The 17,140-nt window shown below is 33.3% G+C and overlaps 1 pseudogene; it reads left to right on the forward strand.

Annotated features, from left to right (window-relative positions):
* On the forward strand, window positions 1–15,837 carry LOC128162240 (uncharacterized; annotated as a pseudogene).
* Window positions 15,838–17,140: the final 1,303 nt, after the last annotated feature.

Raw genomic sequence — 17,140 nt, forward strand, 5'->3', positions numbered from 1 at the left:
GTCATGTGACTACATTCCATACAAGCAAACTCAGCCATGTTTAAGTTACGTGTACACGTCTGCATGTTTGATGTCCGATTCGACGAATATGTAAATTGATTTATTTTAAACAAGGTTTGTATCGCTTATTATTGACTTAATTTATTAGACGAAAATTGAGATACCTACATGTAACGTTAGTCGTTTTAAATTAATATCTTTCAAATAAGTACGTTACTTTCGTTTTAATTTTCTTTATGAGTTGACCTTCAACAAATATATTTTATGCTTAAATGCTTATCAATTAATGCAAGTTGATTATTCTATTTGGTTATTGTAACCCTTGATAAAAGCAGGGCTGCATCATACGGTTTTCACGTTGGCTCTTAATAATTAGCCTAACCATTAACACCCAGAGACATAAATAATGTTATTTATGTCTCTGTTAATACTACATTTTCTTCTGGATTGAAAACAAACAGTATATTTAATTTTTCATTTAATTTTTTCATTATATTTTTAGAAAAGCGATGGATCCTCGTTCTAGTGCCCAGGACGTGCACCGATGTGACCTTTGTGAGACCGCCATAGTACACAGCTACTGTGACTTTTGTCATACCAACCTCTGCAAGCCTTGTGTAGTAGATCACATCTCAGATAGATATGACAAACATAAAATAGTCCCTTTTAAGGAGCGAAAATCTACTCTGATTTACCCAAAATGTGTGACACATTCAAACAAAAATTGTGACTGGCAGTGCAAAAATTGCAACGACATATTTGTTTGTTCTTCTTGTACTGCATCAGAAATACACAGAGGACATATTTTTGTAGAAGTTTCAGAAGTTTACACGACAAAGAAAAATGCTATTGCGGACGAGGCAAATAAGTTAGAAAACGTTATTTCTCCTACCTATGAAGAAATTGCACTCGACTTGGAAAATCAGCTTGCCGACCTGGATGGAGGATATGAGAAACTTACAACAACAATGTCCAAACAAGGAGAGCAATGGCACAGAGAAATTGACATTGTTGTCAATAAAATGAAAACTGAAATCAGTGAGATTAAAGTAAAACACAGAGATATTTTACAAAAACACTTGGATGAAATCAAACAGATACAGGCTCTCATAAAACAAACATTACTGGCCACAGAAGAAATCAAGAAATCCACTGAAGTATCTCCTACCATTGAATACAGCTCTAAGATCAGAGAGTTCAGCAAGCTGCCTCCCAAATTGAAGATCACAGTGCCAACATTCATTCCAAAACCATTAGACCATAAAAAGTTGAATCGCTTGTTTGGAAAGATCACTCCTTTGTCTACTGCTACAGAAGAGAATGTCTTGTCACTTAGTCTAAACCAACCCAACACTTCAGTGAGAGAACTACTGGATGAACCGGAACTTGTTGCCACAATACAGACAGGGTATGAACAACTACGCAGTGTTACCTATCTTAATGAAGATTGTATTTGGACATTTGGATCGACAAAGGATATCAAATGCTTTAACATAAAAGGTGAATTGCTTCATACAGTTAGCAACAAATCAGAACAACGACCCAATGATATAGCTGTAGACAGGGATGGGAATTTACTTTTCTGTGACGGGAAATCAAGGACAGTGAATAAAGTAAATAATGGACAGACAGAAGAGTTGATCAGATTACAGGGATGGGTGCCTGGTTATCTGTGTGTCACCTCTAATGGTGATCTCCTGGTTACCATGTTCAGTGAAGATGAAACTCAATCCAAAGTTGTCCATTACTCGGGATCTACAGAGAAACAAACAATTCAATTTGATGATGGAGGTAAACCTCTGTACTCAGGGAATAAAAATAGTAAATACATCACTGAGAACAGAAACCATGACATCTGTGTAGCTGACTCTGGGGCTGGTGCAGTAGTGGTGGTTAATCAGAACGGGAAACTCAGATGGAGATACATCGGTCATCCTTCAGTTACCAAAAAGAAACCATTTAAACCAATTGGTATCACAACAGACAGTCAGAGTCGTATCCTGACAGCAGACGGTGGCAACCATTGTATCCACATTCTGGATCAGGATGGACAGTTTCTCCGTTACATTGATAACTGTGATCTGGATCATCCGTGTGGTTTATGTGTGGACAATAATGACAATCTGTTTGTATCAGAACAATTGAACGGCAATGTAAAGAAAATAAAATTTCTCAGATAGACACCAAACTGGGTGATAGAGATTAATCAAGACTATTTCCATGAATTTGATGATTTGTTGTAAGTAAAGTAAACTTTGTTTGTTTCATATCAGGGGTGCAGAACACGTGTATTTCATACTATGTATTAATAAATATTTACATTCAGTGTATATTATTATGATTGCATTGAAAATCTGCGATGTTCAATTTCATGTGAATACACTTAGCCTATTCATGCGTCAGGACACAAATAAAAGCGTCATTACACATTTTGAGTTATTGTTCGACTAAAAGAAACGCACACTTACATTATAACCAATTTGATGTTTACTTATGATATATGATATACTATTGTAATAGTATAATAATGCACACAGTACGATACATGTAAACTTAAGATTACAAGAAATCATGTATAACAACCAGATTGATTAATTGTCTTTTTTTATATACTAAAGATGGCGGCGGCAAATGATTCATCAAAATTAGGCATTCTATCCACAGGGGCCAGGCCCGTTTTAACATTAATTTTACATGTAATGTAACCATAAAATTTTCTTCATTTATCATATGGTTACATTGAAATTAATGTTTAAACGGGCTCAGTCCATGTGATTTCGTCCGCATGGAGGGAAAGTGTTTTTTTTTTCGGGGGGGGGGGGGGGCTACACGGAGGTGATTGTCTTATAGACAACATGACGGATTACAACCTGACATTGGATCTATTAGGATCCAATAATTGTTTACAGTGACATAGGATCTATTAGGATCCAATAATTGTTTACAGCATCTCATACATTGATCATGTGACACAGTACGTATTCTACAAATTTCACTTCAAGAGAAAGTGATATACTAATACATTGTATTTTCATTGGGAGTTAAAAGGGGGAAAAGGAATGAGGGGGGGGGGGGGGTGACGAGGCCTATGTCTATTTTTTTAATACTTTGTTTGATTTCTCCCCCCCCCCCCCCCCCCCCCAATCTAGATCAATGCACTTTTTATTTTATGTCAGTGGACTTTCCTCCTCAGCAGATTTAAAGAAACATGCAGTTTTGTAACGTTAAATATCACGAGACTCTGAAAATCATAAAATTATAAAACAGCACTTTTTCTAGAGAACACAGGGGCTTGGTTGTTGGATAGTGAATTTCCTAATTATTTGTTCCCGAAGAACAAATTGATTAAAATTGGTAATCTTATGTGTATTTCTGTGTATTGCATTAAATAAATTCACTGAAACCCCCCGTTTCAGTCATGTTAAAAAAGTGTATTCAATGTTCATTACTTTTTTTAATGTACATTGAATACACTTTTTTAACATGACTGAAACGGGGATTTCAGTGTATTTATTTAATGCAATACACAGAAATACATCTCAGATTACCAATCTTAATCAATTTGTTCTTCGGGAACAAATAATTAAGAACTTCACTATCCAACAACCAAGCCCCTGTGTTCTCTAGCAGTTTAGCTATGTCTTATCAGAGACATAAATAACAATTTATTATGTTATGTTATTTATATCTCTGGTCTTATTTATTAACTAACGGTAAAAGCATAACAATTACAGCAATATTATAGCTTTTTGGCAAAAAAAAGAAATTCTGTCATGGAAATATAAGGAGCTAAATCAATAAAACTCTTCAGGTATTTCACCTTATTGAATAAGTTCTCTCTCTCTCTCTCTCTCTCTCTCTCTCTCTCTCTCTCTCTCTCTCTCTCTCTCTCTCTCTCTGTTAAGAAAAAATAGTTGTATTTGGAATCTTTTATGTCACTAATGTTTTACTTCTCCATTCCGGAATTATATCGCATCGCTTACGGTTTAAATTTTACCGAGCGCAGCGAGAGGCGGGCGAAGCCCGCCTCGCGAAGCGAGGATTAATGGTAACACGTATATATAAGAAAATCAGTGAAAAATGAGAGTTGAATCAGGGGTACTAAGGCCAAAAAAAATTTCTTCCAGCCCTGGGCGCCGCCATCTTGGCAGCCATTTTGTTTTTAAAAAGTTAGTTCGATCATTGATTGATCACTACTTATCGATGTTTGTTGCCCCTAAACTCGATTAAATAAGTTCCAGTGTTTCAATAGAAGGTAATTCGAATTAAAAGAAATTAAAAAGGAAACCAGATAATTTTCAATAGTGCTTCAATCAAGAAACACGACATGTTCTATGTATGTCTTATCAAATTATCAGATGGAAAATAAAAACATTAAGGTCAAGGAACTGATCTTTTAGATACCGAATAAAGTATTTAATTTTATTACAGCGGCATTCATATGAATTAAATTGATAAACAATGAAAGAAGAAATAAAAAATAGTTCGGAATAACGTTACTCTCTTCGGCTATTTCCGAAGACAAAACTTGAACGTTTACGTCTGAAATATGACGTCACAATGTAGACTGAGCACGCGACGTTTAGTAAAACTTTGGCTAATGATTTGAGTAGGCAACCAGGCGGATCCTACTGTGTGCGTTTCAAATAAATTTTATTCTACAAAAATCAAACTGCACTGTGTTAAATCTGCGCTCGGACCAACGGTCACACCGTTTACATATTATGAATGATGTACTAAAATTACCTTCCTGTAAAAAGAGTAAATTTGTTTGCCCGAATAAGGCCGCTTAGCCGTTAGCATGGTTTGGGTCGTTTAGGTACAGCCCAAATGTAGATAACTAAGGAATGAATATTGACAGGTATGCATTTTACAAACCAGTTAATGATGCTTAATCTAAACTTTTAAATAATAAAGTTCTAACCATTGTTTGGTCAACATTACGAAACGTGTTTAAACCGAATTTCCTCTAAATAATATATTCGGTACAAAGTTACTTTGGAGTATAGAAAACTTGTTTGCAGACTAGAAGGTAATATGTTTTACGGTGCTACCGTTCTGGCGAGCGCAGCAAGAATTACAAATACCTTGCATCATTGTCAACCTAGTGTTATTTAGGTATCAACGAACGTTAAAGAATTTTTGAGAGAGTATTGCTCTACAATAGGTATACTTAAGGTATTAATTTCAATGGTTATGATACATATACATCGCAACCTCCTACCCAGAGAGAGAGAGAGAGAGAGAGAGAGAGAGAGAGAGAGAGAGAGAGAGAGAGAGAGAGAGAGAGAGCCTGGTCCCTGTTTGTAGGTGTGTAATTTCCCACTTTTAAATTTAATGGCCTGACTATATGCAATATCTACATACATTTTTTAACTGTTTGTTTATTTTTCATTTTATTCCTTTTTATTTAGTTCAAAATGTCCCATTGTTTATTTCCTCCCTTCTCATATACTTATATATACCTGCCTACTGTACATGCATGTACAATTAGCTTAAAAATGGATCGATATGACAGTAAAGTATGGCTCTTGCTAGTATATATTTATATAATCTCTATATTAAAACAAATTAAAAACAAAATTAATCATATGTCAATGAGGCAGGTATCGCAGTCTTTACTGAAATAGCTAGTACACTCATTACAGATGTTTGATCCGCCTCTAAATTTATCGCGGGAAATATAGCACGAGTGCACTGTGACGTCATCCATGACTTTGTTCGTCTTTGTTTACGTTTCTCGACTCAATACGAAGGTATGGAAGCATGTAACAAATCTTTTGAGTCTCGCCAAAGCTTATGCGGCACTCAAAACGTGTCTTCAAACTTTAAGTCACCGTAAATTACGAGTTAAAAGTCGGCCATTTTTGGCATAGCACCACGGGTGAAAACATTAGAGAGCATTATGGGACGTAGACAAAAAATTTTGTTTGATGAACTGTAGGTTTAGCTCGTTCTTTTTCCCGCGCACACTGGTTCTTAGAGCTCGCTTCGCTCACCGGCGCTGCGCGCCGGCGAGCTGCGCTCGCTAATATTTTTAAAGATTTCTTTCCAAACTTTTTCTGTGACCCTTCTATTACACAGATTTTTCCTTCAGTATATCCAACACATCTTGAGGGTCAACACGAAAAATGAGTCCCATTTAGTAGGTAAAACAGGTATACCATTTGGGCATTTAACCACCAAATGGGACTCAAACCACCAAACGGGGGGTTGTGCCCAACCTGGTCAATCTTTCAAACTGTATGCTTACAGGAAAACTTGCTAACCAAACGTTGTTGCATTTGATATATGAGCCCGTCCTATGATATCGCGGTAGTTAAATCATTTTGTGGAAAAATCTATCAATACTGAAATATTTCCAAAAACTAATGTTATTGGGGGATTCCTATATTATATACCCCAGTGATGTTCAGCGTGCCTCTGTTTACTATGTCTAAAAATATCCCGACCTCAAATGTCAATTTCAGCGCGTGCTACTATTGGTAAACAGAAATACCGCGATACAATAGAACCCGCAATATGATAGGAAGCTACTATACATTAATACAGATTTATTTTTAAAAAAATTACCTTATCCAAAAAAATCATCTTTTGTACTTTATAAATTTATATCCCATTTGGGGTATTATTGGTAAAATTGTTTTTATTGACATATGTCTGTGTTGTTCAAGATTTTTTATATCTTTAAATTAAATATCATTTTTTTATTTCTAAATACTAACTTTACCAAAAGCTTTACTAATTAAATTTATTAACCTCATTTCTTTTTTCTTATAGAATTTGTCTCAACATGTCTCTTGATTTTGCAGATAGTGACTGTGATATTTTGAAAATGGAATTAACGTTGAGAACCTTACCTCGTGTTTTACACAAAACACAGACTGTGAGTTGCCGTAGAATCAGTCTGTGTCACACACGCCTCTTTCAAAATCGTGTGAGCAAAAAGTCATCAATCCCAGCTAGATGGAGCACAAAGACAGTTATTGTAGCTGAGAGGACTCTGTTCCAAATGTTGCCTGTTGTTTACTGGCAGACTAACAGACATATGAGGAGATTGCCATAGAGTGTGAGGCTGAGGACATACCCAAGGAAACAAATGAAGAAGGTCATGAAGTGATCAAGGTTAGTCCTGGGATCTTGTTAGCTAAACGAGGCCAAAAATATAAAAAAATAAATGATTTGTCACTCCAAATGCTGTTGCAATGATTAATTTTACTGATTACTGAGAGAGAAGAAAACTCAGTATTATTTATTTCCCTTTGCAACTCTTGCAATAAAAAAATAAACCTGCGTACTTCATTAGATTTTGAACATTTTGTTCGAGAACCAATACATTAATTTTGTTTGTCTGGCCTACCCTAAACCGCCTCCCCACGCCTACTTTTAGTGGGGTATTTTTTTTTATAGAAAAATAGATACGAATAAATCAACTGAGCTTCCATGAATATCAATGATTTTGTAATATAGATATATAAAGTAAGATATTGACATTTGAGGGAAAAATGGGGAAATGAATAATCGGTTCTCTCTACCATTTAAGATTATAAATCCCTTTTTTCCTTTTTTTTTTGGGGGGGGGGGGGTTAAAAAACTTAAAGTACACATCTTATACAACTTACATTATTTATTATAAATGCAGATTTACTTCAAAGGAGGCATGTAGTCAACAAATTAACCATCACATCTACATTTTATTTTAAAAAATGATTTGTTTAGCTATTAACTATTATTTAGTAAAAAAAAAATCATTTATTTTCACTTTAAAATTTCAATGTTTCCCCTATATCTTTATATAGAGCTCTTTTTTAAAAGGAGATTTATATAGTCTTAAAGGTCTTATGCAAGGAAATAGCCAATTAAACTGAATCAATTGTAGTTCCATATATGTAGAGAATTTCCTTTCTTTCTTCCTTTTTTGGCACCTTATTTTAGGCCTATAGTATTGATTTTGGACTAAGTGGCTAGGAGATTTATTACTTTAGTGGAATTGTCACACAAATTTCAATGGAACTATTTTTTTTAGATGTGCATGATGCAACTTCTTGGATGGTGCTGAGCCTGTTTGTCAACATGTGGAACCCCCGTGTACTTGGGGGTAGGTATGTTTACTCTCAATTATCTCTCTTAGAAGCCGCATAAGGCGTTATTTATCTGATCTAAAAAATTTCTTGAAGCATTTAACTATAATTTCTCTTTCATGAATTATATGCTGAGAGTATAGTTAAATAATTAACTGAATTAAAGCTTTATAGTGACATATAGTGAAATTAACTCCTTGTGTGAGACCTTAAGAGAAACATGTAACTTTTGTTTAAACTGCATTTTTTCTAATTTCAGGAGTTGTCTCTCTTGTTTAAGTTCAACAATGGCGCATAAACAATGCGGGATGCTGTCTTGTCACCAACGGTGAAATTTGACACCTGTATACCTGTATTTTTACCTATCGTCTCAGTCCTCTTTGTTGTGTACATCAGACAGGTAAGAAATGAAGTTAATGGAGGAAAGGGATAATATACCTTAAAATACATTACATACAGTGCAACTGTTTAGATAAACTTACTTAATATCACTCATTTTTTCAATAATCTTTTTAGATTTAAAGATTATTGATTTTGTTGATTGAATTAGTTTTACTGTATTAATTAGAATCCAAATTAGACGTGCATGCATTTTGTATCGTCTCTTCCGATACTTTTTCATCTGCTTGCTAGAAAAATATAATCACGGTGACATTATTCTGCTAATTATAGATTTTTTTTCCCAATACATGCAACAAAAATATGAATTATATGTGTTTATAAGATTTTTAAACATAATCAAATATTATAGAATTTTAATGTAAAATTTTTTTTTCTTCGAATATTCTTGTTTTGTTTAATGAACTTAAGACACTTAAAAGCCTAGAATCTTTAACTTTCACGTATGTTTCAACAAAGACCTGAATAAAAGTAAATGACAAGCACATTTTATATACTGAACTTTGAAACATCCTTTTATATTTCAATCCTATGTTATTCTTAAACTAATGATATCACAGGTCGCCCACGATGGCCGGAGGTCTTTTCTCCATCAGTAGAGAATATTTTACGGAACTTGGTACCTACGACCTTGGAATGGATATTTGGGGAGGAGAAAACTTAGAACTGTCATTTAGAGTAAGTAGGATCCTGGACATGGCACCAAATTTCTTTTTCTTGTCCATTCTCATATGTTGAAAGAACATTTACTGTTTGTAATATAATTTAAACTCATGTTTGATGAATCATAACATTTTTCAAAACTCATTTTCTGCAATACTGTTTTATAACTGGTTACTGGTTAAAAAAAATATTATGATATCATGACAGTTTTGTATGATTTTATTTTTCAGTTTGAAGGTCTGGATGTGTGTAGGTACCTAAGAAATCATTCCATGCTCTCATGTTGGTCACATTTTCAGAAAGAGAAGTCCGTACAAGTAGAGGACTGGTGTCAATGTTGTCAAGAAAAACTCAATCCGATTGGCCGAAGTTTGGATGGATGAATACAAGAACTATTATTATGAAAGATTCAACTATGATCTGGTATGGAATTTCAAAAACTTCTTTTGATTTTTAGTTCCCTGAATGTGAAACTGAAGGAGAATAATTATCTGTCTGTCTGTCAGTTAGTCTGGCCAGGCCCTCTTGGTTTGCAGCCTATTTTTTCTACATGGTTTAAAGAACTGATTCAGAAATAAAAATGGGGACAGCTGGTAGATTACATGTTTTGGTTGTGCAATACTCTCAAAATGTTTAATTTGTTATGATTAAGACATTTTTATTTCACTTCGATTTATAATATATGTTTTGTTTCTACCGTTAGATTAGAGAGTTTGAAAAATGACATACTCTTGAATAACAAATTGAGGATATTCATTTGGAAAATGTAATTTGTATAATATAAAGTCAACAATAATCTAATTAAACAAATTTAGATGAATAATAGATAAATACATTGTTTTCCATAGGGAGATTACGGAGATGTCACCGACAGAAAGAAGCTTCGGGAACGTTTGCAGTGCCATAGCTTTGACTGGTTCGTCAAAAATGTCTACCCAGACCTGTTTGTTCCAGGGGAAGCCATTGCTTCTGGAGAGGTACGAAAGATAAGATCATCATTTTTTTTGTCTCATCTTTCATTGTTTTCACGTTTTTTTTTAATACAGACAAGAATGAAGTAAACAAAGAGCTACTCCTGTGCCATATTTGATATTTATGGCCCTAAGAAATAGACTTGCTTTAATTTATGTTGCAGCTATATTGAATTTCAATGTTGTATAGGTCAGCCACAACAGTACAGTTAATTTTCTCAAAAAATTCCTCCTTTTACTATTATAAAAATGATGTCATAAAATTATAAAATATCACCTTAATAAAAAAAAAATGACAAAATTATAAATAAAATATAGCAGTTAAGACACATTCTTTACACGAAAAGAAAAGTCACATGATAATCAGGTTATTTAAAATGTGAGCAAAACTATGATAATACTGCATAACAAACCATATATATTTATCTTGTTCAACACATGTACCCACTGCCATTGAACAATTAATTTATTGTTTTTGTTCCATACTAATACTAATGTTGACATTAATAAATTCAGTTTTTATAAATTTTATACACATGCAAACACACAAGTATATTTACATACATTTTTAGAAATATATTAGAAAATTGGCAATTTCAAAGTTTGCATAAATTATAATGTTACGTAATGCATTGCTTACAGATCCGCAGCAAGGCCAAGCCGATGTGTATCGACAGTGCGGTGGATAACCACAACTACCACAAACCGGTCAACATGTGGCCTTGTCACAACCAGGGGGGCAACCAGGTGGGTGTGGTCAAATTCACAGATCTTGATTGATTTATCAATTGATTTAATTTCATAAGTATTTTATTCAAGTATAAATGAATACAATGAATTGGATTGAACAGCAGGCACAATGCCTATAAATGTTCTCTCATAAAATTATTTCAAATTATGAATAGGATTATAAAATTACCTACAATTTATTGAAATTGGTTTTGTGAAAATAAATTGTCCTTTCAGACTAGTACTTAATTTTTTTTTTCATGAAATCAAACATGATTTGTTTGGGATTAACCTATAATGTTATGGTTGAAGGGTATGCACCAATTCAATGAAAATTGATAAATATTAAGAACAGTATAGTATTTGAAGTCTGGACTGCAAGATTCTATGACTTTTCAAAACTGACAGGAATTGATGGTTTTATTGTATGATTGTAGTATTGGATGTTGAGTAAGAACGGAGAAATCCGTCGAGACGATGGATGCTTGGATTATTCCGGAGGAGAGAGCGTTATTGTTTATCCGTGCCACGGCCAGAAAGGAAACCAGGAGTGGCAATACAGAGAGGTAGGTCAAGGTCAAGGAAAGAAAAAAATTATCATAATTTAATTACTGTGGAATCATTAAAGTTCGTTGGGGCCATTTTTCATGGATTGCTAAAATTTTAAAGGTTTGTGGGGACTTTATTCGTGTATTCTCTTGAACCTGCAAAGGATATATACCTTTTTTCCTGATTCATTAATTCATGGAGGATGTTAATTCATGGATGAGAGGTACCCATGAATTCCACGAAAATTGAGCCACTATGAAATCTATTGTTTCCACAGTAATATGCAGTGACTTTATATTTGCGGCAACTTCAATCCATGATTTACTTAAAATAAATGGTTTAGGGTGACCAATAAAAAAATTATTGTTATTCAGCTTTTATTTCCGCTGCCTTTTATTAATAATTTTCTAGAGATTAAATGTTCTAGAATGACTCAAATTATTAAAATGACTGGTTTGCGGAAGATATTTTATCAACTTTTATAAACTTTTTCTTGTACACGATAAAAGTTGGTTAACAATATTGGCTCCATCAATTAAAATGGGGTGAACAGTACATGCATACATGTACATTCCTTTTCACACATTGTAACTTTCATGAACAGGACAACTCCATTTACCATGCCAACACACAGAAGTGCATGGAGACCAGCGTGGACGGACAGAAGCTGACCATGAAGACTTGCACAGGGATAGACAGACAGATCTGGACCTGGAAGAGGAAGTCACCTAGTGGGATAATCAGGAACAATTAAGGGGCAGACAACTACTGCTGTTGTGGTGTGAAGGGTTCTCTCCCTTTGGAAAGAAAAATATTCACCCACCAAAAAAAAAATGTACAACTGCCAAACCCCAATATTTGGGATAACAATTTAACATCATACTGCTTAAAAAACGTGTGATAAACTTGATAGTATATTTGAAAAAAAAATAAAGAGGAATATTTTTCTATGCAAACAGTATTTTTCTATGTTAATGTGACAATGGTTTCTTAGTCGTAAACACTTTGCTAGATCTGTGATCTCTTTCTGTATGCCATATATAACTGCAGGAGGGAAAGAAGAGGAAATACATTGTCATCGGAGAAAAAAAATCATGTTAATATTAACTTGTGTCAGTTTGCAGATTTCATCTAAATTGATGGCTGATGAAGATGTATTCATATATTTTGAAGAAGTCAGTCATTCAAAGAAGGAAATGTGCTTACTTGACAGTACTTTAAACATAATGTACTTATAGCTTTAGATTTTTGGAATCTAGAAAGTACTTTAATTTTAATTCAAAATATTGAATTAAAAATTAATTTGCTCAGATGATAAAGCACATGAATTTTATGGTATGCAAAAATCTTGAGGCGAAATAAAGTCTCTGTAATGATCAGTTATTTTTGTTTTGGGTTATTGATCATGTTTCAATGCTTTATCATACAAACTAATGTATAAGGTACCTGCCGGCGTTTTCTTGCAATAATCATTTAATTTTTCAAAGTTGCGGTCAAGCTTTCAAGATCTAATTGGTGCTAGTTAGTTAAGAATTATATTGTTCACATTTTGCGATAATTATATTTGTCATTCAGAGAAGTCTGTGATTCTTTGCCAGACATTCCTGCCCCATTGTTGTTGATTTTGCTCAGAGAATCACAAACTACACAAAAAGTTGACTTAAAGTTGATTAAAGGATATGCTTGTTTGTTAAAACTATCTTAAATTATATATAGTTTTAATTGTCGGCTACAAAATATTTTAGCAAAATATTCAAAGCGTTGTTTTTCTTGTTGAAAATTGTTCATGCATGTGTATTTATTTATCACTTTTTTTTCTTAAAAGAATATTTCTTCAAATAGCTTCAGTATTTTTTCTGTATACCGGTATCTGAATGGACACAATATACTAACATAGCCTTATCTTGAAGTATTGTACAATGTATAACTGGTTATTAATGCAGACATGTTAAGATCCAAAAAGTAGGTACATTTATATTTTGTTATTTCTTGCAATCTTAAACCAATGACTCAAATTTTAAATAAGATTAAGTATATAATTTCTCTTTGGCTATTGACCTTTTTATAAGCAAAAATATCCCTTTATCTCCTGAAAATTCCAGTTAAACACACAATATTTGATCTTCATTTGTGGGATTTTTCAAGTGTAGGTATTTGGCATTTAGCTTGGTTTGAATATGAAGTCAAATTGACTAATATTTTATTGACTTTTAATTCTTTTTGACAAGCCTCTGTGAATACATGAAGGAGAAGTTACGATTGTCAAACTTTTAGCAGATAGCTTGCATTTCTTACTGCATAGACCCAGCTAAAGGTCGTGGACAGTTTTGTTGTAGAATTTTAGGGGTCCAAGCTTTAAACATCCCTTTATACAGCCTTTATTTGCAAAAAAATATGCATATATATTATGGACATGCCATCGACCTAAGGTCGAACTGTGTGTCTGCTTAAAGCCTAAAGTATAGAAAGAAAAGTCTCCTTTATACGATACATTCCATGTTTGTTTTTTACTTTGTGTATAATGAAGAGTATATATTTACTTTGATGTTGTTATATGCTATTGAATAATGTGGAGCGTGTTTGGTTTTGTATATTTTAATGTATATATATGTAAGAATTAGTATTACATACTTCTTTAATCAGTACCAATGAAATCCAATACCCATTGTGTTATATATGTGATTCTGTAGAAGTGGGCAAATATTTGAAATAATTAACTTAATTGGTTATTTTTTGTTTTGTTTTAGAATGTATGTATTAATTTGCATATGTTACATGTACTAGAGGCTGTGTCCTGTATGTGTATTCTGACCAGATATGACTGACCAGATTATATAATCCCCCCCCTCTCTCTCTCTCTCTGTTGAAAGGAGAGCAAGAGCTAACGTAGGTAATGTTGAAAGATAATAACTGGATACCTAAATTATCTGTCACCTGTTTTGTTCAGTCTGCTTGGTTCGGTTTAGAATTTGTTCTGTTTGCTTTACACATGTGGTTGATCTGCAAATACAAGTTAATTGGAATACATGTAATCAATTTTGAAGCACATTTACATACGTTTATCTATCAAACACCTTTTTTTTTGCTTACAACAATCCTACTTAAGGAGGGTGGGCGGTTAACAAATTATCCATTAGATCTGTTCCAAAAAAAGTTGATGGTAATATGATATTTTTGGCTTGTATCTAGTGAAACAACAAATTATCTAACAGATCTGTCTAAAACAATTACCTGTATTATATTATTTTTGGCTTATAACTATTATTAACAAAAATTCAAATCTTTTAGCTCTAAAATGTTAATATTTTGCCTAATTCTCTGTATAGAGCTCTTTGTTTCAAGAAGATTATTATAGTCTAAAAATGGCAATGACCAACAAGTCCTACTTAATGAATTTGGAACTTATGAAATTGCTTTAAAAAGACAATATCCTCAAGCTGTTGAGCAAAATCATTCTGATCATCATGTGTGAAATTAATATGAATGCCTGTTTTTCAATCTTCACATATGTTTTTGAGAAATAGTAACGCAGTTAAAATGGCATTCTGATTTTTGTTTTAAATATGTATAAACTAGTAGTATGTGTCCATGCATGAGAAGATCTTTTTTTTAAATTTCTCTCTATTCTGAAGCACAATCCATGATACATTCATTTATTATAATTGTTACTTATCAATTTTATAATCAGTTTGCATTATGTATTCTTCATTTCAAGTCTTATAGAATGACTGAAAACTAAATCTGTGTGATCTATATGTCAATATAATCTGATGTATTATCCTTCAAATTCACATGTTGATTTTTGAATAAGTATTGATTAAAACTGTATTCTTTTTTTTCTCTCTTTCTAATTTTTTTTAATAATTGTCTATATCTACATAATGATGTTTCAGTATTCTTTACTTTCAGTATATTAATTAAGACTAGAATATTTGATATTTTTAGCTCTCAAGTCTTGTTGATGTTTCATAATAGAATACATTATTAACTGAAAATGTATAATTAAATCTGCTTGTTTTCTTTTATATTGTCTTTTATGGTATATACCATATATTTCAAGTATATACATGTATCTAATCAGGTGCATCAATATAATTGTCAGAATTTGAAAAAAAAATGCATTGACTGTATTATATAAATGTAAAACCATCTATTTATTTTATTTTTCAATGGCAAAAAAGGGGGAGGGGTCATTTAGATGTTTATGTATGTATCAATTCTGGTGCACATCAAAAAAGGATAGAAATGCAATAAATATGTGCACACTTGTATAAACTTGTCAGAATTGCAAGTCTGTAAAGATTTTCTGTAATTCTTTTTTTTTCATAATGTGGTATATACATATGTTTATTATATATAAAGATAAAACTGGTGGTGTATGACTGGGGAAGCGAGGGCTGGTAACCAGCCAAGTGTGCCTTAATAAATTCAACTTACAAATGATACTGGTGTTTTGTTTTTTTACAACCGATTTGAAATCTGTGAGAAAACAGAACTGTTACATATCTCTGTATTCTGCATGCATAACGTGAAAAATAAGGGCAACAAACAACCTATAACTAAGGGGGGGGGGGAGCAAATTAAAACAAGATAGATGATTTGATGATGTCGAGATGGAGGTGTAACTAAATAGGGGGGTGAACACCTCAAAAGGTTAAGTGCGAGTCAGATAGTGTAAAAGGGGGAGATAGTTTGCTTGGGGCAAGGATTGCTATCATGCCATTCCATGAGTACCACTCTAGAACAAAGTCCATGAGTTTTGTACATCCTTCATTTATGCTCATTTTGACCGGGGGAGGGATGGGTACATGTATGACCAAATAAGGACAAAGGAAAAGAGAAAAAGTGTTGTTTCGACCTTGGCATTAGAAACAACTCGAGGTCACTGCACTCTTCATGTTAACACTGAAGATGAAGAATGAGTCGCACAAAAGGAAGAGAAAATATTCTTGGACAAGGATTTTGCATGAATTCATAAGACCTTGACCTCTGACCAAGTGACCTTGACCTCTGGCTATGGAAACTTCGAATCCTTTAGGTGATGTGAGTATTCTTTGACTGTTTGAGCAAAGTAGTAAAAAAATATGCTCCTGACTAAGATTTACTCAGCGATGTGATATGACTTTGGTTCAAGGGCATAGTACGTTTGTTACGAAGGAAAGCTGCAGATCTGTTTACTAGCTCTCTGGTTGAAAAAATTTGTATAGACAAATCAGTTTGTTTATCCGATTATTTTTCAACCAGAGAGCTACAGATCTACATCTATTACGAAGAGACACCCTGTTGGTGAAGTTTGAGCAATACGAAATGGCTATAGAGATACGAAACTTTACATCTTCATAAAAATGAGATTTCCATGTATTGCTTGTTTGATATTGTGATATTCCAAAAAATATGATTGTATTCATTTGTACAACATATTACGCATTACGTTTTAAAAGGCATAATTAGTAGTAAATGTGGTCTACTTTCTACATCATTTAAACTGGTATGCTTTTCTAATAGAACTATGCACATTATATAAATAGTGCCTGTTTGGGAGGGTAGATGTTGAAAGTGATGCCCCGAGAAAGCTATTGTCAACCAACGCGAAGCGGGGGTTGACAATGGTTTTCGAGGGGTGTCAATTTCAACAGTTACCCTCCCAAACAGACACTATTTATTTTATTATCCTGAATGTCTTATTTTTAAAGAAAATTTTACTGCTTTTATATAGAAATGAAGTGAATTCTACGGCGAACCGTACGC

Source organism: Crassostrea angulata, chromosome 9 (genome assembly GCF_025612915.1).
Source record: "Crassostrea angulata isolate pt1a10 chromosome 9, ASM2561291v2, whole genome shotgun sequence".
Taxonomy (NCBI): domain Eukaryota; kingdom Metazoa; phylum Mollusca; class Bivalvia; order Ostreida; family Ostreidae; genus Magallana; species Magallana angulata.